Source organism: Mesoplodon bidens (assembly GCF_964165515.1).
Source record: "Mesoplodon bidens genome assembly, chromosome: 3".
In the NCBI taxonomy this organism is placed as follows: domain Eukaryota; kingdom Metazoa; phylum Chordata; class Mammalia; order Artiodactyla; family Ziphiidae; genus Mesoplodon; species Mesoplodon bidens.
In genome coordinates, this window is record NC_138178.1 from 77,909,137 (window position 1) to 77,936,408 (window position 27,272).

General features: G+C 35.0%; 1 long non-coding RNA gene across 2 annotated transcripts; it reads left to right on the plus strand.

Annotated features, from left to right (window-relative positions):
- The first annotated feature begins 236 nt into the window (after window positions 1-236).
- On the plus strand, window positions 237-27,272 carry LOC308614813. Of its 2 annotated transcripts, none has more exons than XR_014015437.1 (3): window positions 237-454; window positions 21,601-21,829; window positions 24,813-27,272. It is a non-coding gene; the product is annotated as an uncharacterized lncRNA (long non-coding RNA). The 2 variants fall into 2 exon arrangements; XR_014015438.1 differs by lacking the exon at window positions 237-454 and adding an exon at window positions 20,194-20,648 and having other exon boundaries at window positions 20,881-21,829.

Sequence of the window (27,272 nt, forward strand, 5' to 3'; positions counted from 1 at the left end):
AAGAGAGGAAAAATGGTAGATTTCCAGGTAGATGACACAGTTTGTAACTCCTCATCTCCCACTCAGATTTCCACTGTAAATAATGTTGCCAGATTTAGCAGAACAACAACAGAAAACAATCATGGGACATACTTATTCCAAAAACTTTGTTGTTTATCTGAAATACAAATTAACTGGGTGTCCTGTATTTTATTGGCAGTCCTACATTGAAATAATCAATAAAATAAAGGGAAAGAAGCTAGAAGTACTCCAAATTACGGAAGTGATAGCTCCCTAACAGGACTTTTGAAGAATTTCTGTAAGCGAAGGGCAAACGATACAAGAATGAAGGGCTTAAGAGAATCAAAGAGGTGTGAGTCACAATTCTTCTCCCATGAGAAAGCAAGATACCTAAGAAGGTAATGCTACAGACCCTGTGGGAAAACAAGGAAACAAGATTTCTTGACCCAGAGAGGTGAGTAGTGTTTGTGAGGCAGAGGCCGATAAGAAACAGACAGCTGAGTATGGAGGAAGGGTGAGCTACTAAAGAAAAAATCCTCTATAAAAAGATAATGTATGCGGAAGAAGGGTATTGACTTGATGAATTCAGCAGACAGTAAATTCAGGGGAGAAGAAGGTAAACTTGAGATGTAGCTCAGATGATTCAGAGGTGAATCAAGATAAAGATTGCTACAATGGAAAGTTTGAGCTATTCAATGATTTGCTTTGAATGAACATCTACATAAGAAAACATTTGAAAAAAATTAAGCGTAAATCATGTAAAAGTAATGATTTCTTAATTATAATTTGGGAAATTTCCAGTTTATGCAAATAAAAACTGATAATTGGAGAGAGAAGTGGGAAAAAGATGCAAAAGCATGCTAAATTTCTGAATATGTACTCCATCAAACTTGATGTGCATAATTAGACAAAAATAGATTCCAATAGATTTGGGGTAATCATAATTGCAACCACTAAAAATACAGTGACATTACTTAGAACCAACTAATTGGGACATAAAAAGTCCAAAAAGAAAAAAGAGAAAAGAAACAGAAAAATCGGAAAGTTTAATAGAGAAATATTTTTCAAAACCAGAGAGTACCTTTTCTTTTCAGGTTCCTTGGAAAATTTACCAAAATGTATATAACATTGGTGATAAAATACCTCAAAATTCTATAAAGGAGAAGTTTCAGAGATCATAGATTTTGACGTTTTTGCTGTAAAAGGCTCTCTAGAAATTGTAATTTAAAAAATGAAAGGTGAAAATATGTAAAATTATATATGGAAAAGGGACAATAAACACATAGTGGGGAAATTTTTGAAAAGAAAAAATACACATTTTAAATTTTATTAGTCAATATTAATAAATTTGAAAACCTCAATATAACAGAGAATTTTATGAGAAAGTAAAAGTTACCGAAATTGCAGTTATAAATATTAATATATCAACAACTTTAGAGCAATGTGACAAACAATGACTAAAAAAATGCATAGTCAAGATTGTTTGAAGGGTGGCTTATTTCAAATTTATCAAGAAATATGAAAAATCATGGTCTATATAAGAAAGTAAAAGAAAGATAAAAAGATGGGAAAATTCTCAATTCATTTCAGAATATACATAATCCTGATGATGCTAAATTTAGCATATGCACACACACACACACCCTGGATATTAACCCTGTTGTAAACTTGGTTACTTTATGAATGTTTAAAATCTCTGATAATTAAATAAGTTAAAAAAATGATAATTCCCAGCCATTACAATGCTTGATAATTTGAAAGCAATTAATGAAAAAAAGAAAGCCTCTAATGTTAACTTTTATGAAGAAAACATACAATAACTTGCTTATATTAACAATCACCCCAGAGAAAATCATTTAATGACATGGAGAAATGTTTATGACATAGTTAGTGAAAATAGCTCATTTAAAAGAGAAAATATAATGTAAACTAGTTTTGTGTTTAAAAATACATATATGTAAAATATAATTAAAGCATATACAAGAAAATTAATAATGTATTTTGGAGTCAGAATTACACTGTTTCCTCCTATTTAATTTTTTTTAATTTATGAAAATTTGTATGCATATTTATAATCCATATTTTAAGGTAGATAGAAGATAGATGAAATTGTAAAGGTTGTACATCATAATTCAATAAAACTTGCTATCCATCTACTATACTCCAGACACATTAGTGTATAATTTGGACACTCCATATATGGTCCAAAGTGTAAGCCCATTTAAATGAGATGCCTATAAAGAATTAGGAATCGCATTCTGTATCTCCATACTGCTCCATACTGTTGGATCTTACTCTAGGATCATTTCTTGAGACTGCTGATAATCACAGTCAAGGACACAGTTGTGACTGGAGATAAATGTGGAAACTGAGAAGGAGGGCAGTTGGCTGAATTGTGCTGGACTACGCATCAAAATAATGGGACTTTGTTGTTGTTGTTTGTTTTTTTGATTGGTTTCCCTACCAGGTCTTCAGTCTTTCATCTCTAACCTGAGAATAATCATTTCTGTTGAATAGGTTTCCTTCTTAAGTTTACACCAGAAATCATTAACAAAAACTTTTAGCTCATGATAAGTGTTAAGTTAATCTGATACTATAAACATGCCTTTAAAGCAGAAATTTTCTTTTAAAATACAGCTTCCACTGTTTGTTTTTCACTTTCTAGTGCATTTTTTTTCTTTTCTCAATCACAGCCAAATCAAGCCTATTTAAAAGGAATTTATAAGGACTTCCCTGGTGGTGCAGTGGTTGAGAGTCTGCCTGCCAATGCAGGGGACACGGGTTCTTGCCCCGGTCCGGGAAGATCCCATATGCCGCGGAGCGGCTGGGCCCGTGAGCCATGGCCGCTGAGCCTGCGTGTACGGAGCCTGTGCTCCGCAACGGGAGAGGCCACAACAGTGAGAGGCCCGTGTACCACACACACACAAAAAAAAGGAATTTATATCAAGCAACATTTTTCTTCCCCTTGTTTCTCAAAGAAATTTAACAACATGCCTTGTAGACCCAGCCTAACACCATCAAGATTTACCTTTAAGTCTTGTGGACATTACTCACCTTCTCCTAAATATTTGATCATTAATATCGGGAGGTAGCAGGACACAATAAGCCCCCTTCACTGGTCCCTCCATCCTATTAAATTCACTTTGCTAATCTGCAATCATCTCAAATTGAGTAAAGACTAATTTAGGGATAGAAGCCCAGTACTTTCACAAGTCCAAGTTAGGTTAATTACATTTACTGAGTTATTAATTAACTTATAAGGAACAGATGAAGGTGTGTTTTGCACTGTGTTTTGTGAGGTAGTTCCAGTCTTTATCTAGAACTTTATTATGTCTGAGAGAGAACCCAATAGCAGGTATGTCAAGGCTCCTTTTCCAAAGGCTGGTCAGAGACTCAGCAAAACAGAAGCGTCCCAAATTCTTTTTGGCAAATCTACTTGAAGCATGAAGATTTACACAAATTTCACAACAATCAAGCTCAACAGAAGCAAAAAGATGCAAGCAGGAAAGGGGGTAAATTCCAACAATGGTCAAGACATTATCAGTAACAGTCAGGGCTTTACCATTGATAAAATTCTCATGTACTTAATTTGATGATTATTTTTATTTATTTATTTTTAAATTTTATTGGAATACAGTTGATTTACAATGTTGTGTTAGTTGCAGGTGTATAGCATAATGATTCAGTTATCCATGTACATATATTCATTCTTTTTCAGATTCTTTTCCCATATAGGTTATTACAGAATATTGAGTAGAGTTCCGTGTGTTTTACATAGGTCATTGTTGATTACCTATTTTATATATACTAGTGTATGTATGTTAATCCCAAGCTTCTATTATTATATTAACTCAGTGAATTCAGGGATAGGTTAGCTAAAACTTTATTATGGCTGTGCCATGGCCAGATATTCTGCTGAGCACTTTACATGTATTATGTTAACCCATTTAAAACCTTGTGTGTTATAATTCTTGCTTTCCAGGTCAAGATATCAATAACAATGTCTAGAGAGGAGAAGTGATGTGATCAGAGCCACAAAGCCACAGAGAGGCTGAGCCAAGGCTCAAACCTAAAGTAATGAGGTAGAGACAGCATTATTATTTTAATATCTGGCACTGAAATTCTCCCAGGGAGAGAAATATAGTAATGATTATGTTTGGTTAAAGTCTTGATGAAATAGGACTTCTTGATGTCAAGGGGCAGATGATGTAGTTTATAGTGATGGGACAGAGAAGAGAGAATAAATGAGGTAAACCTGAAAATTTGTTCAATATGTGATGGACATCCTGATCATAAATCACCACAGTCTATGAATATAGTTTTTTGTTTGTTTTTAGTGGTGGACACAGAAAAGAAAATTTTATAATGGGGTAGATGTGGTAAGAATAGAGAACATTGCTTAGAAAAGATATGGGAACTCAGGAAGGTGGATTATCATCCCAGAGCCATGATGATGGGAAATGGGTTCTACTATGAATTCAATTTGACAATTAAAGAAACTAAGTCACAGACAGAACTTTCTTAAGGCCGCCAGACCACTCAGTGTTCCAGTCAGGATTTTAACTCATGGAGTCTGAGTCCAGAGTCTGTATGGTAAATAGTTATGAAATGGAGCCTTTCTAAATAAGTGGGATAATTACTGCTTTTAAGAACTTAAAGAATTGTAGTGCAGAAATAGAACAATTTTTGACCCACTAAAGAGGAGAAGTCATAGATCTCTGTCAAAAAGATTGTTTTCCCTGTGGGAAGGCAGCTGTGGATAAGATTAGAGACCTTAGATAATACGAAGGATTAAAAATAAGGAAAACAAGAAATGATTCCAAGAGAGTAATTTTCATAAAAGTACATTTTATAATTACTTTAAAAAATTATACCATATGAGAAAATTACCTAGTTGGTGTATTTTTTCCTATCATAAGATCTCCAAAACATTTCCTTGGTGGAATATACATTTAAGCAGCTGGCTGAATATGCTGATTAGACTGGATAAAACAGAAGAGAGATGGTGGGGAAATAGAACAATATTAAGTAGAATTCTTTGTTCTTGGGATCTTGGCACGCAAAGGCACCCAAACTTCCAGGTAAATGAGTAGGGATTGAAGACCAAATATTTTGGGGGGCACTAGCTTGGTATCCATTGTGAGATTACCTCATAGCAACATTGGGTGTCTGCAGCATTGATACATTAATCTGAGGCTATAATTACTGAGAATAGATCCTGGACCCTCTGGAAAATAAGCAGTGTCCTGAATAAAGGGATAATGGAACCACTCATTATAAAATCAACACATGGCAACACACATCCCCTTTAGCAAGGTGGGAAACACTTGAGTATTGCATACCCCTCAAATGTTTCCTGGTTGACTGTTTCTCAGAACACTATCCCAGAGGTATGTTATCATAGGATCTTTATGCCCACCCCAATCACAATTTAAACCCATTTTTGCATGTTCTATTGCAAAATGGAAGAAAACTAGAAACATTCATTCTTGTGATAATTCTTCACATTCTTTAAGAACATTATAAAGCTACCCCTCAGTTTTTGGTTTTCTTTTCTGAAGAAAAAATATTCTCATCCACTTTTTTCTTTCCTCAGAGGTTCCATTTTCCCACCCTTTAATCATTGTCATTGTTTACATCTGTACCTACTTTAATTTTCCTATCTCTTTTAAAATATGTATCTGCAAATTAGATACAGTACTACCCAAACTGGAATAGGTCTAAAATACCTGTTGGTCTATTATTGGAATAACTATCTCTATTCAATAAAGCAATGTATCAAAAATGTTGGTAAGGGCAAGGGAAAAATATGGAAAAATTTAACTTCTACCATAGAAGGATATTTTCAGTTCCAGAAAGTAATTCTGAGTTGTAGAACTTGCCTTAAAGAGAAATGAGAAAATGCAGAACAATGTAAGAAAATGACTCTCATGGAAGTTAAATTTAAAAAGATGAACACAAAAATTATATCTATAAAATGATTACAAATGCAAATGTATGCCTGCATACAAATGGGCAAGCACAGAAAAAGAACATATAAGGGGAAACTTTTTCTCAGAGTAACATAACTTTCTGCATTTTTTTTCAATTTTAATTTTCCTGATTTTAGCAGCACTGTGCATTAGTAAGACTGGATTTTCATGGTAATATATCAATAGAGAAACACAGAATACAGAATTGTTCTGTTGCAAGGCACATCTAGTAATTGGTAAGTCACAATCTATTAAATTCTGCACATGACCCAAGGGTAATGGAATCTCATTAAATGAGAGTTTGGGGACCTTATAATTTCCCTGTTAGTAGAGACCATGTTTCCTATCAGTTGATGTCTTCCTCAAATGTGTCCAAGGCAGGGACTAATGAGTGCCTAGTCTTGTCTTGGCTCCCAAGAAAAAAAGAGAATATTATAAATCCATCATTAATCATGATTTAATGAAATTCCACAGAATTTTGAAACTAAAATGGAATTTTACTGTGTTTTAAAAGATTTGTTTCCTTTACGCTCCTGTTAACAGGTAGATAAGATAGGTAAATGGATGATAGATAGATAGATAGGTAGATAGATAGATAGATAGATAGATGATAGATCAATCCAGACAGAGATAGAGATTCTTACCTGGTTAATTTTAATCACCCGTATTTTTGTTTAATTTTTAGTTGATAGCTCAAAATTCTGCTTGAAATTTTCTAAAACATTAGTGTCCAGTTTCTTATTTTCCATCTTAGATCTGTAGAATAGTTTTTCATCTTAACTTTTGATATTCATCATAAACTCAAGTATCATTTTTCTGACCTTATCTGAATTAACAATACGAGCCCATTGTTTCCATCAACAAAATAACTGTCCCATGTTAAATAAGAAAATTGCCTGAAGTCATGAACATGGCAAAAGTTATTTTCCATACCTCTAATAAACAATGATGTAGAAGTCCAAAAGAGCTACACACATAAGCTACACACGTAAGGATATTTTTAAATATCCTCCCTGTTTCTACCATATTCCAGGGGAGTGGGTTTTTTTGTGTGTGTATGTGATTGAAGGCTTATTTTTGAGGATCTTAAGGGCATGGAATGCAGCATTTACAAGTCTGAACTTAAGATGGTATCATCATGAAGCTTCTGATTTAGTAACTACACCAACCTTGAAAAGGCTGAATTAATAGTATGTACTGAAATACAGTACTGTCAATCAATTACTTAAAGAAAGCTTATGGGTTTCCTGGATCTCAGGGAAGTAGGATGATTAAGCAGCTGTGGAGAATAAGTCTATTCTCTAATTTGAGAAAATCGGATTGTACGTTGACAAGTGATATTCTCTAGTCTAGTAGAAATTGGTGGAGATTCATACTCAGCAATAATTACAGTAGTATGATCAGAAAAGGGATTGTTGAAATGACGTCTGCCTCAGAATCAGTCAAGTTTTTACACAAGTCAAGTAATCTATCAGATCAAATAATCATAAGTTATTGGATAAAATAGAAGATTATTTGAGAATTTTGTAAAAATGTCCTTAGAGGGAGTAAAATATTGTTAAGACACTTGAAGCAATGAGGAAACACCTTGATTACAAGTAACAGCAAATATGTCTATAGTGGCTTCCAAATTAGGGGATTTTTTTTTCTTATACAATAAGTAATACAAATAGCTCAACTTCTCGATGATTTCAAAGCTGAGGTCATGGCTATTCCCTGATAGGTAGTGGATGACCACTGAAACTCCAACCCTCAACACTGGATTATAGCAGGAGTAAGGAGGAATGAGAAATGGTGGTCCCTGTATTCAGAAAGAAAAAGATTTCTGGGCAAACACAGAGTGAATTCCTGCCTCCACTTCACTGGCTAAAACTCTGCATTAAGGCCACCTCAAATGGGAAAAGGACCAAGGAGCATGGGATTTGGAATCAGGGTTTGGTCAGCCCATAGTGTCTGCCACACACGATTTGGGGAGACACGTTAAGAAATAAGGAAACAGGCTATTTAGCTACTATAAGGATAATCTTCAGCTCATTACTTTATGATGATCTGTAGGCTTAGAACATTGCTTTAATCTGAAGAGGGTTTCTACCAAAGCGGCAGGGGGCTGTGTCTGAGGCTGTCTGCACAATTTACATATCAAATTGCTGGGGGAAATAAATACATTTTTGATTGCCCTTAGAGCTATATTCTTCCCAAATTAATTTCTGTAATAGATTCATTTTTATATAAAGCTATTTCTATTATGTACCTATATTTTTAGTTTATTTTCTTGAAATCAGTGCTTGTTTCAAGTTTTATTTAACACTTCAGGTTGCTTCGTATTTATATTATTTTTAAAAAGTCATTTCCATTCCAAATCTTTAACCAATTCTGCTAATCTAGTTAAATTGTTGATGATTTTTGATTCCAGATTGTGTTATCAGTAAAAGACAGATATAGATGGAGCACTTTTATATTATTTTACACATTTAGAATTATCTATCTTTTCATTTCAATATGGCTTAAGCATATATCACAATACAGTTTCCTTTTTTCATTCAATGCCACTGCTATATTTTCAGAATAAAAGGCTGGATCACATCAGGCAGTTTCCCTGTCAAACAGAGAGAATAAGGTGGCATCAGCTATGTGATAATTCAGCAGATACCTGGCATTGGAAAATCCAAGGAATGGGTGGCTAAATAAACAAGGTTTAAAAGACTGCAATTTAGAGAGCTATAGACAGATAAACTTGGCATTGAAATCCGAGAGTCTGGCAATGAATGTCCATTCTAGCCACAGTATGAGACTTCTATTCCAATAGTCCTGCAAAGAGAAAAGCAAGGATCAAAACTGAGAAATCCTATGGAAAAAGACAGAATATCAGCAGAAGGAATGAAGTAAATGATCAGTTCTTAGTAAAGAAGAAGCCATGTCTCTCCTCTGTACGATAAAGTGTTGTATGACCTTTCTTTTAAGGTAAAAGTGTTGAGGTATAATGGCAAGAAGATGGGCTCTGGATTTTTGTTTCCTCTGGATCTATTGTTTAATAATCACGTTAAGTTCCTGAGTTTCAGTATTCTCTCCAGGAGGCCTGAGAATTTGGTAAATGGATCACAAGTTTTTGTCAACACTAAGATGAAAATAAAACCTGTATCAAAAGGACACTTCAGTACCAAGTGTCTCTTCTTATCATTCCCTTTACTCCTAATATTTTGTAAGTTTTAAAATATATCTACTATTAATTTTTACCATATCAACAAATATTTTGAGGTCAAAGTTCCAATACATTGCAACGGTAAAACCAAGCTGATATTGAATTGGCACAGCCATTCAGCTCCCCGAATTCTTTCTATTGATTGACATGTTTTTTTCCAGTTTGCCTTTTAGAGGGAAGGCAAGTGGCTTCTGGGCAGAGTAGAAGAGGGAGCAGGGAGAAGAGGAAGGGAACAAGGGGCTTTGGTCTTTTTTCTTTTTTTTCTTTAATCTAAACAGTACAAATACTAACAAAGCAAGGGAACCTTACAATTATTTTTATGTAATTTCTTTACTATGTCTCTGTCTATCTCTCTGTGAACACAGGCTACATTAGGCTGCAGTGACAAACAATTTCAGGATATCATTAATATCATATAATCAAAGTTTATTTTTCATTGAAAGTTGGCCAGGGAGTCCAGGAGATTTCTAGGCAGTTTGTTCTCCACATGCTGGCTCAGCCATCCAGTTCACTTTGTTCTGTGGCACCTTCATATCGTCACTTGCTTCCACAATGACTGCCGCAGTAAATGAAGGGTTCAACACCAAGAATCAGCAACTGTCATTACTCCTAAGGGAGCACACATGGCTTTCACTTTTATTTCATTGGTGCAGAGTAATCACAGAGCCTAACCTAACTTCCTGTGATCAGGGAAGTCCAATGGGCTGTGCTGAAGAAGAGCTTAGTATTTGTCAACAATAGTGAATTATACCATATATAAATATAAGCACTCAAAGAATTAGAAAATAACATCACTTTTGCCTTTAAGTAATTTGAGGATTGACTTTTCACAGTTGTAGAAACTAGGGGTCATTAGTTCTATTAGTGCTGCTGATGTTTACCTACCCATCTTTTGCATACTGAGCTTTTACTGTGGGCTGGATATCATGCTAACTGCTTTATACACATTATCTTATTTAATTCTCACTACAACTCTAGAAGGCAGGTATTCATATTTCCGTCTTACAGATGAGGAAGCTGAGACTCAGAGAGGCTAAGAAAGGTGCTTATGGTCACATATGCCATATGATACAAAGCTGGAATTTGAAAAGATTTCAATATGATTGAAAGGTTGTAATTTGGTCCCTGGGATGAAGAGAAAAATTATCCAGATACTAACATTTTTCTAATCTAGGACTAGCAGTTTAAGAAAGTGTTAAGGAATGATGAGAAGGCTACTGAACATTTCTGAAAGTTTATTTCTTTTAAAAAAAAGAAGAGAGTTTGTAAAACAATAATTTTTCAAATTATTTTGGGGACACAAATGCAACAATCTGAAAAATGTTATCTCCTCATAAAACATATTCATGAAAATTACACCCAGAATATAACGATACTGCATTAAATATATTGATAACTGTATTTTTCACTCAATTTTTCATGCAAAAAACTTGATGGCTACTTTTTTAGAAAAATTTATTCAAGTAAAATAAATCTTATGCTAAAAGTTAAATTAATTGAAAACGCTGCTGATGTTGGGCTACCACTAACAGGTTGACATGCTGGACTGTTTTGGACATGATAACATAATTGACTTTTTTTTTTTTTTTTTAGTCTAACCAAGTTTATTTATTTTATTTTTTTAAACATCTTTATTGGAGTATAATTGCTTTACAATGGTGTGTTAGTTTCTGCTTTATAACAAAGTGAATCAGTTATACATATACGTATGTTCCCATATCTCTTCATCCTTGCATCTCCCTCCCTCCCACCCTCCCTATCCCACCCCTCTAGGTGGTCACAAACCACCTAGCTGATCTCCCTGTGCTATGCGGCTGCTTCCCACTAGCTATCTATTTTACGTTTGGTAGTGTATATATGTCCATGCCACTCTCTCACTTTGTCACAGCTTACCCTTCCCCCTCCCCATATCCTCAAGTCCATACTCTAGTAGGTCTGTGTCTTTATTCCCGTCTTACCCTTAGGTCATGATTGACATTTTTAACATCTTGTCCATCTTGATAGCAGCGAATACCAAAAATCATGTCCACAACATTGGTAATAGTAACAAACAGGCCGAGATCCTATGGCTTGCTTTGCCCTAGGAAAGTAGGCTTGTTTCAAGGGACATAGGAATTTCCAAGAGTTTTTGAATAAATCAACAGTTTGAATGAATAGTTTGAATGAATTAATTATGCAAAAATGAACTAATGGATATACATCCTTATACCCATTGGATAATTATCATAAATCTACTTTTCATTCTTATCTGAGTAGATGTGAACTTTAAGTGGATTCTGCAGATTTCTCCTGTCTGATATTGAAAAGAACCTAGCATTGTGCCTGGCACGTAGCTGAATTTCAATAAAAATTAGATGAATAAAAGAAAGGAATTGGCACTTATTTCTGCCTAGCAGAAATCCATGTCCTTGGCAAGGTGACATTGGCATCCTTGTTTCCTTTCACTCCTAGAGTGGTCACTTGCTTAACAAGCCTTTGGAAGACATGTTTTCCAAATAAATATTTAACCATATTAAAGTAATTTATGTTTATTTAAGTTTTCAAAAGGTGCTCAAAAATAAGAATGCTTCTTTGGTGTCATCAGAGTAGAGACATCCCTGGGCATCCATGGGAATAGGGTCCAGGACCCCCAAAGATACCCAAATCCACAGATGCTCAAATTCCTTATATAAAATGGCATAGTGCAGTCGGCCTCGGTATCCCCGAGTTCCACATCCACAGATGCAACCAACCGCAGAGGGAATTGTTGCACACATTGAACTAATAGGATGCATGAACCTCAGATACCAAGTGCCAACTGTACCCATAGCAGATGGAAACCTGAAGCTTGCCATTTAGAGATAGAAGTTATTTCATTTTGTGGAGTTCTGCAGAGGAATAAGTTAGCTACCAAATTCTCCATGTTTGGTTCCATATATTGAAAGAAATGTCCTCAGTGCAGAGGTGATAGGACCCACTTGAAAAATGTGCTACTTTAGTGCTTTTTTTTTTTTTTTTTTTTTTTTTTTTGCGGTACGTGGGCCTCTCACTGTTGTGGCCTCTCCCGTTGTGGAGCACAGGCTCCGGATGCTCAGGCTCACCGGCCATGGCTCACGGGCCCAGCCGCTCCATGGCATGTGGGATCTTCCCAGACCGGGGCATGAACCCGTATCCCCTGCATTGGCAGGCGGACTCTCAACCACTGCGCCACCAGGGAAGCCCTACTTTAGTGCTTTTGTGTTCTAAGCCACACAGATTTCAGCCATATACCATGTATGTGGGGTTTCCCAGTCCTATGTGGCAGAATGAAAAATCATTTTGTGGAGTGTTTTGAAAAAGGCTTGGCGTTAAAGAAAATCTAAGAAAACTTCCTGTCTGTCTCTCTCTTTCTCTCCCTCTCATTCTTGTTTTCACTCTCTCTCAAACACCAACACACTTACACACAAAGATTCACACCATTCAATGTCTTTTTAGAAAGAACACCCACACACAAAACGAAAAACAGTGCTTTTCTTTTCTTTCCTTTAAGAGAAAATTAAACTAAGACTATATAAACTTTATCAAACTCCTTTTTACATCTATAGCCTAAGATGGAAATTATATAATCAGTAAGCTTATGTTTTATTGTATATAATATAAATCTTTAATCTTTATATCCAGCCTTTTTTTTTTAAAGTCTAGTCAATGGAATTAGCTGAAATATGATGATGGTGGTCAATAGCTTGGTGTTAGAAGGTAACTTTCTATGCCACAAACAGTTTATTGGGTGTAAACAATCTTCTATTAATGTAATGTTACTTAAAATGAAAGAATATTTAGAACAAAATCTTCAAATATTATAAAGGAAGTTTGGTTTTTTTTGTTGTTGTTGCACTTATTCACCATGCTGCAAGCTTCCATAGGCTAAAAACTGTGGCTGAATATATCATCTCTCAAAGTATGGTTTGTTAAAGTTGTTTGCATTTAACTGTTCTAACAGAAAATTCTGTTTTCAACTCTGCTAATTTATAAAACTATAGCCTTCTTCCCAACCCATTTTACTACCTTCCTAAGTGAAGTTGTGCATTCTCAGTGGTCTGGCTGTGAATCCAAACACACCAGAAATAGGAATAGATTGAGATTTGAGTAGAGAAGGGAGGTTCTTGTTAACACTATCTTAGATATGAAAAAAAAAGTAGAACTTGAAATTTGAAAAATGGAGTTTGTTTGTTTTTAGTTCAGTTGTATTTTAATCCCACTTAAGTGAATTTCCTAGGTTTGCCATTAAGGAAATTTGGGGAGGAAGTTTTTGGGTCCAAAGATTTTTTTAAAAAATTAAATGAATTTGGATTCCTTTTATTTCCTTTTCTTCTCTGATTGCTGTGGCTAAAACTTCCAGAACTATGTTGAATAAGAGTGGTGAGAGTGGGCAGCCTTGTCTTGTTCCTGATCTTAGTGGAAATGGTTTTAGTTATTCACCATTGAGGACGATGTTGGCTGTGGGTTTGTCATATATGGCCTTTATTATGTTGAGGAAAGTTCCCTCTATGCCTACTTTCTGCAGGGTTTTTATCATAAATGGGTGTTGAATTTTGTCGAAAGCTTTCTCTGCATCTATTGAGATGATCATATGTTTTTTCTTCTTCAATTTGTTAATATGGTGTATCACGTTGATTGATTTGCGTATATTGAAGAATCCTTGCATTCCTGGAATAAACCCCACTTGATCATGGTGTATGATCCTTTTAATGTGCTGTTGGATTCTGTTTGCTAGTATTTTGTTGAGGATTTTTGCATCTATGTTCATCAGTGATATTGGCCTGTAGTTTTCTTTCTTTGTGACATCCTTGCCTGGTTTGGTATCAAGGTGATGGTGGCCTTGTAGAATGAGTTTGGGAGTGCTCCTCCCTCTGCTATATTTTGGAAGAGTTTGAGAAGGATAGCTGTTAGCTCTTCTCTAAATGTTTGACAGAATTCGCCTGTGAAGCCATCTGGTCCTGGGCTTTTGTTTGTTGGAAGATTTTTAATCACAGTTTCAATTTCAGTGCTTGTGATTGGTCTATTCATATTTTCTATTTCTTCCTGATTCAGTCTTGGCAGGTTGTGCATTTCTAAGAATTTGTCCATTTCTTCCAGGTTGTCCATTTTATTGGCATAGAGTTGCTTGTAGTAATCTCCCATGATCTTTTGTATTTCTGCAGTGTCAGCTGTTACTTCTCCTTTTTCATTTCTAATTCTATTGATTTGAGTCTTCTCCCTTTTTTTCTTGATGAGTCTGGCTAATGGTCTATCAATTTTGTTTATCTTCTCAAAGAACCAGCTTTTAGTTTTATTGATCTTTGCTATCATTTCCTTCATTACTTTTTCATTTATTTCTGATCTGATATTTATGATTTCTCTCCAAAATTTATAAGCAGCTCATACAGCTCAATAGCAAAAAAACAAACAACCCAATCCAAAAATGGGCAGAAGACTTAAATAGGCATTTCTCCAAAGAAGATATATAGACTGCCAACAAACACATGAAAGAATGCTCAACATCATTAATCATTAGAGAAATGCAAATCAAAACTACAATGAGATATCATCTCACACCAGTCAGAATGGCCATCATCAAGACATCTAGAAACAACAAATGCTGGAGAGAGTGTGGAGAAAAGGGAACACTCTTGCACTGCTGGTGGGAATGTGAATTGGTACAGCCACTATGGAGAACAGTATGGAGGTTCCTTAAAAAACTAAAAATAGAACTACCATATGACCCAGCAATCCCACTACTAGGCATATACCCTGAGAAAACCATGATTCCAAAAGAGACATGTACCAAAATGTTCATTGCAGCTCTATTCACAATAGCCCGGAGCTGGAAACAACCTAAGTGTCCATCATCGGATGAATGGATAAAGAAGATATGGCACATATATACAATGGAATATTACTCAGCCATAAAAAGAAATGAAACTGAGCTATTTGTAATGAGGTGGATAGACATAGAGTCTGTCATACAGAGTGAAGTAAGTCAGAAAGAGAAAGACAAATACCATATGCTAACACATATATATGGAATTAAAAAAAAATTTCATGAAGAACATAGGGCTAAAACAGGAATAAAGACACAGACCTACTAGAGAATGGACTTGAGGATATGGGGAGGGGGAAGGGTAAGCTGTGACAAAGCGAAAGAGAGGCATGGACATATATACAGTACCAGACTTAAGGTAGATAGATAGTGGGAAGCAGCCGCAGGGCACAGGGAGATCAGCTCGGTGCTTTGTGACCGCCTGGAGGGGTGGGATAGGGAGGGTGGGAGAGAGGGAGACGCAAGAGGGAAGGGATGTGGGAACAGATGTATATGTATGACTGATTCACTTTGTTATAAAGCAGAAACTAATAAAAAAAAAAGAAATAAAATAAAATAAAATAAAAATAAATTAAATGAAAGTGCCTTTGTTCTGGAGCACCAGAGTCTAATGGTAACTCTGACCAGGATATGAGTGCTTCAGGCGAATAATTCGAGAATACTATGAGCATTCTTGCTCTTTTATCTGTGATTACTGATATTTTTATTGTAGTCTCTTGGTAATAGGTTGTCCTTTATATATGGTTACTTTTAGTTTGAATGGATCTTTCTGATAGTTTTAGAAAAATATCTTATTTTTTTGAACTAGAAAAACACGCATTTTTGAGTAAATGAGACCATATACTTTGACATCTCTTTTTCTCCCAGGTATGATCATTTATTGTACTGCTAGAGAATACAAAAATGAGTTTATTAAGTTTACTTAGAAATGATTCAAAGATATCTGTGTGAGCTCCTTGAGCTATGTCAACATTTTCTTGAAAGATACCTGAGATTATTTGATATTTACTTTTTTAAGTATAGTATTTGTAAGTTAAAGTGCAAGGAGACATTTTATTACATTTTAAATGTAATTCCTGATCCCCAGATGCTGTCCATATAAATCTGAACAAACCCAAGACATCGCTATCTATATTAGATCAACAAATCCACTCAGTCCCTGGGCTAGTGTTAAGAATAAGCAGCAAAAGTGAAATTCCTTGGTAATAAAACTTCTGTTTCTTGACAAGTGTGATGTAAGGACATTTTGTGCTATGCTGCCTACAACTTTCAAAGTAGGTTATACACTGTACGGTCCGATTATGTCTTCCTGTAACCTCTATTTCAAAAGTGCATGCCGCGTAAATAACACTTTTCTAACAACTGTTTTAATGGTCACTGTTTTTAAGGTCATCTTCATGTGAAATTCAAAACTGCAAAATGCTGAAAATCCAATTTTGTTTCCAAGGAAGAGATGTTTCCTTTTTCCTTTTTTTTTTCTTCTCCTTTTGGGTTTTTATTCCTATTTCTTAAAATGGCAGTCTCAATGGGAATTGGCATACTCTTACATCAAACTTCATTTGTGCCAGCATCAGGTTAAATAATTTTTCTAAGCTTTAAGTGCATCATGAATTTGGGCATACCTATGTTCGTGACTGCTACGGACTTCTCAAATTATTCTGTTGCACTTTTCTTCTTGAAACCAGACAAATAAGATATTTTCAGGGCTAGAAGACACAAATTTCTCTCTTTCTATTACCCCCAAATGACATTATAAGATTCTGTGTCTTCTGGTTTGTAGGGGAAAAAACCCACCCTGTTACTGCCAACTAGTGCACCCCAAAAGAAATTTCTAGAGCTATCCCCCAATTAACCACAAGTCTCTCTCTCTCTATGTGTATATATATATATATATATATATATATATATATATATATATATATATATACATATATATATATATTCTTTCATATCATTCATTATTTTTTCTGATTGTGACATGTTATTATAGAAATTTGAAAAATTACATAAAATTACAGTGGGAAAAAAATCTTTATAATTCTGCCCAGAAAATCATGGTTTATATTTTGTGATGTCATAATTCTTTGCCAACTTCAGCTTTGCCAACCAAAGGTTTGAGCTGAGACTGTTTTGTATTATTATGCCAAAATTAAAAATCCACAACCTATTTACATATATGGCATTCAGTTCAATTTCCTTGAATATGTGTAAAATGATGAGATCTCTTTAAATTCTACTCCTTATATATATAAAAATATAGGAAGATACATGCAAAATGTGATTGTGTACAAAAGCCAAGGGGGTATTTAAATTGCTGATATCTGTTAAAACAATACAAAAGGAAAACACAGGGTAGAAAACAAAACACTAATAAAGGTTAAAAAAATTCAAATCAGAATAGTGTGTAGGTAAAACAAAGTTAGTGGAACACATTGCCTTTAGCCAATAAACAGTGTTAAAAATAACATTTCACAGGAAGATTGAAGAAGGCAAATCAGTAGTATGATTAATTACCAAAGCAGTTTTTTTTAACTCTACATAGGTTACTTTCTATGCTTTAAGTGTAATGCATTTTATTGTTTTCCAGTAAAACCCTTATTTCCCATTAACTCTTAATATAATTACAGTTTTCTCATTCATTAGAGTCCTGGAAATTTAACTTCCATATTGATAAAAGATACATGCATATATCCTTACAGACTTCTGGATGTATATAAGTATAATTTTTTAAATGAGATCATTGCATTTTGTAACTTGCTTCTTCTTTGACATCAGACTATAGGTTTGTCTTCTATGCTATTACATTTTCTTTTAAATTATTTTGTATGGCTGCATAAATTCCCATGAGTAAATCAAAACATAACTTCTTAAAGCTTCTTAATTCTTTATGAATGGACTTTCACAATATTGGATATATCATTAAAACAGTTTTACATTTTTATAAATAAAATAACTTATCTTCTTATTATATTACTTTGCATTATTTTGACTACCAGGCATTTTTAAACACTCTTGATATGTTTATTTTCTATGTGATTTTCTTTTGTGAAGGACTTTTTTTTTTTTAATGCTTTCTCTTGTTTTTAAAAGAGGTATTCTTTCCTAAGAGCTTTTTGAATATAATGGTTATTATTTTGGGTTTTGATTTTTCTTGAGTTGATCATTTACCTTTTAATTTCCAAGTTTTAATTAGAACTTAGAAGTTTACATTAATGTTCAGCCAAATACAACACTCTTTTCTTCAGGGTTTCTGTCTTTATCTTTACATAATCCAAGTATCTCTAGTGTTATGAGCATAAAAATACAAATATCACACTCAGAATAATATTCTTATGAGCACATATCCCTAAATTTCTTATGAGCATCCTTAGAGATTTTCCTTGTATACTCATGAAAAAATTCATGACTCAGAGTGATCATCCTTTCTCCTGGAAAACTTGAGGGAATAAGCTCTCTTTTTGGCTAATGATGTTTGTGCTTAGTTTATTCTTTTTTCCAGGTAAATTATTTTCCAGGAAGTCTTTAATCTCCTATGCAAATATGTCCCTGCTGGGCACAGACCAATAGTTGGCCAGACATCCTCTGACACTTTTGATGTCTCTTATGTCTAACTGAGACCTCAGTGGCATTTAGGTATTTGCCACCCAAAAGTTAGATACCCAAATGCCTGAGGGATTCCTACATGCCTGGAAGGTGGGTATTCTGGTGTCTGAAATATCATTGATTAATATTCATTGTTCTGAGTGATGGTGAATTGGAGCACTTTTTCTGAGTGTTCAAATGGTAGGGCAGAGGAAAAAATAGTAATCCACATTATCTTTTTGTATTCTAAACTTAGAGGTTTGTATTCTAAACTTTTTGTATTCTAAACTTTCCAAGTATTTGGAAATTTATCAGCAAACCTCTACATAAACCATGGATCCAAAATTAAAAATCACAAGCAAAAATTACAAAATATTTTAGGTTAAATAATAATGAAACACAATATATTAAATTTGTTTGTTATAGTGAAAGTAGTGCTTACAGAAAAATTTGTAATTTTAAATGTTTATAGCACAAATTAAAGAAGATGTAAGATCAATAATTTAAACTTCCCCATTAAGAAAATGAAAAGACAAAAGCAAATTAAACTCAAAGTAAGTAAAAGAAAGAATTAATCAAAACAAGATCCAAAATCAATGACATAGTAGACAAATAATATAGAAAATTAATAAGGTCAAATGCTAGTTTTTTGAGAAGATTTACAAAGTTGATATCAATTATCCCCAAACTAATCCATAGATATAACATGATCCCAGTCAAAGTCCCAGAAAGTTGATTTGTACACATTTACAAGCTAATTTAAAGGTGTAGATATACATTCAAAGGACCTAGGTAGTCAAGACAATTTTGTAAAAGATGATAAAGCAGGAGGAATTATACTATCTGATTTAAAGATTTATAAAGCTATGATAATCAAGGTATTGTAGTTTTGTCTTAAGAATGGACAAGTAGGTAACAAACTGAATAAGCTACACATAATTAGATTTAGATATACACAGACAATTGATTTTTGATCAGTTTCAATAAGGGATGGGAAAACCTTTTAAACAAATATTACTAGAGTATCTTGATGCCTATAAGAAAAAGTTAGCTTCGATCCCTATCTTACTCCACACACAAAAATCAACTTGAGTTAAGCCCATAATATGAACTCCAAGCCACAGAGCTTCTGGAAGAACATAAAGGAGTATATTTTCACAACCTTGGAATGAAAAACAATTTCTTACACAGACACATAAAGCACTAACCTTCAAATTAACAAATATAGAATTTTTAATAATTAGTCATTTTGGGTCTTCAAAAGACACCGTTATGTACTGGAGATATATGATACACCACATACTTGACAAAAATTTGTATCCAGAACTTTTACAGAACTCCTACAAATCAACTGTAAAAAGACAAAGAACTCAATTGAAAATGGGCAAAGAATTTTAACAGACACTTCACCAAAGAAGATAAGAAAATGACTAATAAACACATGAGAAAGTGTTCAGTATATTTAATCATGAGGCAAAAATTTAAAACGCAATGAGGTATCATTTTATACTCACTAGAATAGCTAAAAGTAAAATGCTTTGAATATATATATATTTTAATATATGTAATATATATATAAATATATATATTAAGTATATATATAAATATATATATTAAGTATATATATATATATTTATTTACCGAGAGAAATGACCATGTCTGAATCATAGAGAGATACCAACTAGCTTATTAGGAATGTTACTGTGAGCTGTGCCTTCTGCAATTTGTGCTGAAAGAGTATATTAAGCATTCCAATACCAAGTACCTAGGAGGTACTTGAAGCCACAGGAGCCCCAAACCATCCTGCCTAAGATTGAGTGAGACATTAATCAGTGATATATTTATGCAATATCAAGAATTTTGGTCTAACTATATGCAACACACACACATAGCTAGCTATCATTCAACTATTACATATAATGGTGTTTGTGTATATTTATATCTGCATACATATATATGCCATGTATGTGTGTATGTTTGCATGTATGTATGGGAAAGATCAGTCATTAGTTGTTTGCTATGATGAGTGAGACAGGACAAATATTTGTTAAATAATTTAATTTAATTCTCCCAATAGGTTTTTTTTTTTTTTTTTTTTTTTTTTTTTTGCTGTACGCGGGCCTCTCACTGCTGTGGCCTCTCCCGTTGCGGAGCACAGGCTCCGGACACACAGGCTCCGCGGCCATGGCTCGCGGGCCCAGCCGCTCCGCGGCATGTGGGATCTTCCGGGATAGGGGCACGAACCCGTGTCCCCTGCATCGGCAGGCGGACTCTCAACCACTGCGCCACCAGGGAAGCCCCGCCAATAGGTTTTTGAAGTTAGTAATGTCTAATTTTACAGAGTCGTACATGGTTAAGTGGTTAAATAGTTAACATGGTTAAATAGTTGCATAAAATGTATAAAGTGTCATTTTTCCTTTGTTTTAATTACTACTTTTATTATTCACTTTTATATAAATCAAAATGGCTAGCGAATGATGGGTCTGGGTCTAAATCTAAAGTGTGTTACTTGATCACTGTACTTTCCCATCTCTTGTTAGACGGTTCAAAAATGGATCACAGAACCAGAATTGAAGCCCAGAAGAAAAGCTCATATTTAGGGGTTGGTCTCAAGACCCCACTGGGACTCAAGTTAGAAGCCAATAAATCTGAGTCATAAATTCAAGAAGGAACTGAACATATACATGATATTTGAGTTGTTTTCGGTTTTACGTACATTTTGGTATACTTTCTTTTCTTTTTTTTTTTTTTTTTAATCTCCAAGTGTCACTGAAACAGAAGCCAGAGGAAGATCCTGAAAATTTACAGCAAGTAAAAGATGGCAAATGGAAGTTAAAATATACAGTACTCATTATCACAAATTTAAAATGTATAAAATGTCACTGATATTTTATTTATTTAATGTGCTGTTTTTATGATTCTCTTTTACAAGAGGTAAAAATATTTTGAAGGCTTTTCGTTATAGGTTCATTTGCAACCTCTGTCTCTTAAATCTCATTTTTCCTGTGAATTGTTAATTTTTCCACTAGGACAGATCCCCCCACCGTCACTGGGATTAGTTGCGTGGCGACCATCTGGAGTGGCCGTACTGATCCCCTCCCCTGGAAGCCCCCTGCTGCAGGCAGGGGCTGCTGTCAACTGGAGCCAGGGACAACACTGCCCTGCTGCTCACACCGTAGGCCTCCTTGGCCTCTGCCCCTCCACTGCATCAGTCCTGAATCATGTTGGATGGAAAAAAGGAGAGAAGGCAGACAGAAGGTAAGGCTGGCCTCCTTTGGGAGGACTACAGAGACAAAATATCCCAGAATGTTTTACAAAGAAAGGAATGGAAGAAACATTGAGAAATCTTTAGTTCATCCTTTTTCCCTATAATATGCAGCCAGATTTGTCCTCTACTATTAGAAAAGCTGCAGATTATGGGCTCTAAATTTAGGTGTGGAACTCAGGCTACCAGGAAGGCACTATACAGTATAAGAGTCTCTCTATTGAGAAGGTGTGGCCCAGGGAACAAAAATTCCATTTACTCCTATTCAAGTATTTGAAGTTATAGTTTTAGCAACGTTATTATGGGCCCAAAATAATTCTCAGGAGTCAAGATGGAGCAGCCTCTAAATGGTCCATTATATCATTGGCTTTCTGCACCACTATTGCTATGATTACAAGTCTGCAGATGGTGATTTTGGCTTGAGCTGACGTGATCAATAAAGATAGATGATTCACGTACACTGGATTTTAATCTGACTTACATCAGAAAGGTGAGAATATCACTCCTGGAAAGCCAGTGCTTGGAAGATCCCTGGTAAAAATGTTTCAACCAAAAGATTTGAGTGTGGCTCAGGTTTGTCAGAAAGGAGTCACCGATAAAACATTTCTTTGTTATAAAGCAAACCTTAAAAGATTTGCTTACACCTTTGTTGTATGTGTTAAAAGAAGATTTGTAAAAATTCCACGAGAAAACAATCTTACCTTATGAGAGACCCTCATGATGGCTTAGGATAAATTCTAATGCCACATTCCAAATAACTCTGGGATCCTGAGTCTGGTGAAGAAAGCAGGAGAATGTGGGGTAGTTAGAAACCCTGACTCCAAAATAAAAGAGGTGATTCTTACGTAAGCAACATGTGATATTTGCTGTGTGTGGTAGGAAAGGTGTAGATTTAGTGAAAAACTAAATACTAGAAACAACATTGTGTGGAGTTCCAGTTACGTAGAGGTAGGGGTGACAACAGAATTACTGATTTTGCAACTCGATGTACCTTTAAGATCTGTATGAGATAGAGAGACACCTGTTATATTAATTATACATACTGGAATTTTCTTCTACCAGAACTAAAAACATAATGATCAGATGGGAACTATTCATGTTTTTATTTAGGAAAGGGATGTGTGTGTGCACGCGCGCGCGTGTGTGTGTGTATTTTATAGGTTGGTAAGAAAGATGCAGGGTGGGGCAGAGTTTTAATTTTTGGGTGATGTAGAGGTCAAAGATATTTGTGCAATGTATACAGTAGAATAGATGGCGTACATCTGTTTATAAACTGGTGGAGATATTTTCTAGCTGCTTACAACCAGTTGCTACTGATTTGTTGGTGATATAAAATTAAGAAATAGCCTTATTGTTTAAAAACCTAATAAAAGAGAAAGATCATTCATTGTAAAGATGAGAGGCAGAGATGAAATAACTCCTCTGTAATGCAAATTTATTAATAGTCATTCACTGATTTTCAGTAAAATACTCTTCACGTAACCTTGACTTTATTAAGGAGTCCTTAAGGTGCATTTGGAAGACAGATAATGAGTTTGGGGAATAGTCTTATCTACATCAAGCTAATCTTTAACAGCTTGGAAAGGAACTAGCATAAAGTTTTCCAATTTGAGTGACAGAAACATGTTAAGATGAACCCATTTAAAACGTGCTTTTAATATGAAGACTTTACGGTACATGACAATGTTTTTAGAAGCATGCTTCACGAAGCAGTGGGAGCATAAAATAAATAAGAAATATAAAACACGATGGAGCTTTAATACTATTCTTGAGGGTCAAACGAATTGCTAGTTAAAGGGAATAAAGAATTCGACTGTCCGAGGCCTCTGAGTGGCACTTTGTATCTGGGTTAATAAAAGCAAGTCAGACGTCCCCGGGGGGGGAAAAAGTGTTTCATTCACGTTGGCTGTCTCCTTTAAAGGGAGGGACAATCTGAAGGGAGGGATTTTGAGTGGCATGTCATTGTCGACACTGCACATGCCACATTGTCAGGACTTCTATGGAGAGAAATGGGCAGGAACCTTTCTGACCCTTGGCTAGTGCAGAACTCTGTGTGTGTGTGTGGGTTGTGCATAAGAGGGCTGAGAGCCGAAAGCAAGAGGGATGAAAAGAAAACTAATTGAGAAGTATCTTTCTAATGAGACAGCTCATATTTACCCATTCGCAGATTTCCAAGTTCAGATTTTTCTCCTTTAGTGAAAATGTGAGTTCCCTTCTTTAGCATAAGAGTAGCCATGTCAGGAGAGGCTTATTTCTCCCCAGCTTCTATGCACCAGTTACATCACGCTCTGAGCTGAAATAGGCTACAGTTTTCAAAGCTTTAAACGTGTTCATTAACTAAGCTTTTCACTCCTGTGAGTTCTGATCACCGTATTTGAAATCTTTTTGTTTGTTTGTTTGTTGATTGGTTTTCTTTTGCTTTTCCTCCACTTGCCTCCACGTCCTAGAATCCTTCCTTTCTTCTGGCTTCAATCCTTATAAATTTAGAATTTCACCCAAAATATCTGCAGCCTAAAGGCCATGACACATGTTCAAACCAGAAAATGTCAGCAGTTTTTTGAGAATTCTCCTTCCCAGGCAATAAGGCACTCCCAAGTCTTGCTCAAGAGATTTATATACTTTCTTAATATTTAGTTCGGTTTCTTTAACTCTTGCATAAAATCATTTCTTCATCTCAATAAGACTCAAATGGATAATTTATAGGTATTGCTGAAGGCTAAAAGGTGTCACTGCAGATTTCTCTGAAGTTGGTGAGGTATGAATGTAACACTGGGAAAAACAAGAGAATTTAGTCCTGGGGTAAGAAAGCTGGGATTTAGTGATTTGGTTGAGCTTTTCTTTTCTTTTCCTTTAAGAAGCAAGTGATAATTCATCTGCAAACACACCTTTCTTTGCTCTGTTGTCAATAGAAAAGTTGTTTTGCTAATGGTTATCTGTCTACAAGTCCTTGACCTGCTTGTAAACACGTTTCTGCAGGAAAATCCTGGGCCATGGCCTCGGGACTTTGCGTCAACAACAAGAGATAAAGTGACCACAACTTAACCTGATGTGGCCTGGAGTGCCCTCTGCTGCCCCTGGACCAAGAGCTTGCCTAATCTCTCTGCTGAAGGGATAGACTGCTCCGCGGCTTACAAGGCTTGACCTGAACTGCTAAGTGGTTCTCGTTTCTATTCTATTTTTTAATAATTTTATATATCCCTGCCAGGAGCCATTTTAAACCATCTTTCCATTAACTGGGGCAGAGGGGAGTTCTCTTGGCTGATAAAATTTGGTCAGATCTGCATCTTTATGCTTCTGAGAAAATTGGTATAAAAGTGAAAAAAGAGGGTCATACTGATGGAATGTCATATTCGTGCCATGTCTGCTCACCTCCTCCACAAGACATTTGACTGAATTGAAGACATCTTTTAAAAACACCAAACATTAGTCCTGAGTGAAGTCAGTCAGACAGAGAAAGACAAAAATCTTACGATATTCTTATATGTGGAATCTAAAAAAACGGTACAAATGAACTTATTTACAAAACAGAAATAGAGTCACAGATGTAGAAATCAAACTTATGGTTACCAAGGGGGGAGGGAGGGTAGGGATATAAACTGGGAGATTGGGATTGGCATATACACACTACTATATATAAAATAGATAACTAATAAAGTCCTACTGTGTAGTGCAGGGAACTCTTCTCAATACTCTGTAATGACCTATATGGGAAAAGAATCTAAAAGAGTGGAGAAAAATGCCAAACATTAAAATCACTATGTATGTGTGTGGAATGAGTTATGTTTGGCTTTGCACACAATCATTTTCTATCTCAGCATCTACTCCTCTGTGTACCTGCCCTCTGAACTGAATCTCACAAAAACTGTGTCTCTTTCCAGAGCCTCCCAATTTTCTCCTTTCCTGTTCTTTTCCTGTCAGTTTTACTTTCTCTTCTTTCAAACCACACCCACCTCAACTTTCTTAGAGTTAACTCTACACAGTTAAAGCATGGCTTATATGTTTCCAAAATGTTTGGTTTCTGGTGGAATTCTATGTTGGCCCTATCTACCAGCAGAGTCTGTTTGTTTAGTGCCTCTCCAGAACCAGCATTTTTTTTTTCCTTCAAATTTAGAGTTTTCTTAGGATAGGACCTTCCTTCCATACTAGCTTTTTCAACTATGACTTTCATAACTCATGCCATCCTTGCCTTAATATTATTTCTTACCTCAGATTTTGCCTCAGATTTGGTTTGTTCAAAATTAAGTGAAACCATTAACAAGAATCTATTGATGGGTGCTTTTAGAAGTAATAAAAGAAAAATAATGCCCAGGTTCATTCCTTGAGGAGCGTCTTGGTTTTGATAGCTCTAAAGTGACAATCTAACTAATTAATTAATGGCTAAAGTATTTGCACAACAAAGTAGATGAAAAGTATGCAATTGGTACAGTTAATTTTTAAAATTACATGGGTAAACTAAGTTATTTATTACAGTAATTTAACTATGAATTATCTGCTATGGTTTTATGTTTATGCTTCATGTTTTAAGCACAGTTCTTAAAGTTAAGGCATGAACAAAATGTTTTGTTGTATTTTCAGTGGCTAAGGTCATTTTTCTCTCAATTGTGAAGTATTCAGAATACCAAAATGATATTAAATAACGATTTCCCTTTATATGGGGTATAGCTTTTACTTTTTGTATGTCCTTACACTGAATTTGTCCTTACCTGATGTATAAGTAAGAAGGAAGGCCAAATAAGTGATGTTTTGTATTTGTTAACATGAGCCATTAGAATAACGATTCTTTAAATATCAGTTTTTCACATTTGTGGTATGGACCTCTGACACTATAATCTACATCTATTTTTTGTTAGTGGGATATGGTTGGTAAAGACTTTCTATGAAATATAGCCAAAAGTTGTGCAGAAAACTGTACAAGACAAAGATAAGCAGCTCAATGATTTATCACAAAATACACATCCCTATAATCCCCACCCAGGTCAAGAAATAGAACATGATTAACATCTAAGAAGTTGCTCCCTCTCAGTTATACCTCCTATACCTCTTACCAAAAGCAGTCATTATCCTGGTACTTATATAACCACCTTCTCCTTTCTTTATACCACCTAAGCATGCATCCTAAACACTGGTTTAACTTTTTTTTTTTCACTTTATACAAATGGAATTAAACAACATTTATTCTTCTGTGTCTGGTTTCCTTTGATCAGCATTATCTTTGTACAACTCGTTCTTGTGTGTATGTAGCTCTAGTTTCTTCATTTTTATTGCTGAATTGTATTCTGTTGTGTTAACATACCACAATGCACTTACCATTGATACATATTTAAGTGGTTTCTGGATGTTCTCTATGCATCCATTAAAATGTACATAAAATTTTTCTCTTTCATTTGATTAATGGTGTGAATGCAATGATTACTTTAAATATTAAACCTACTTTGA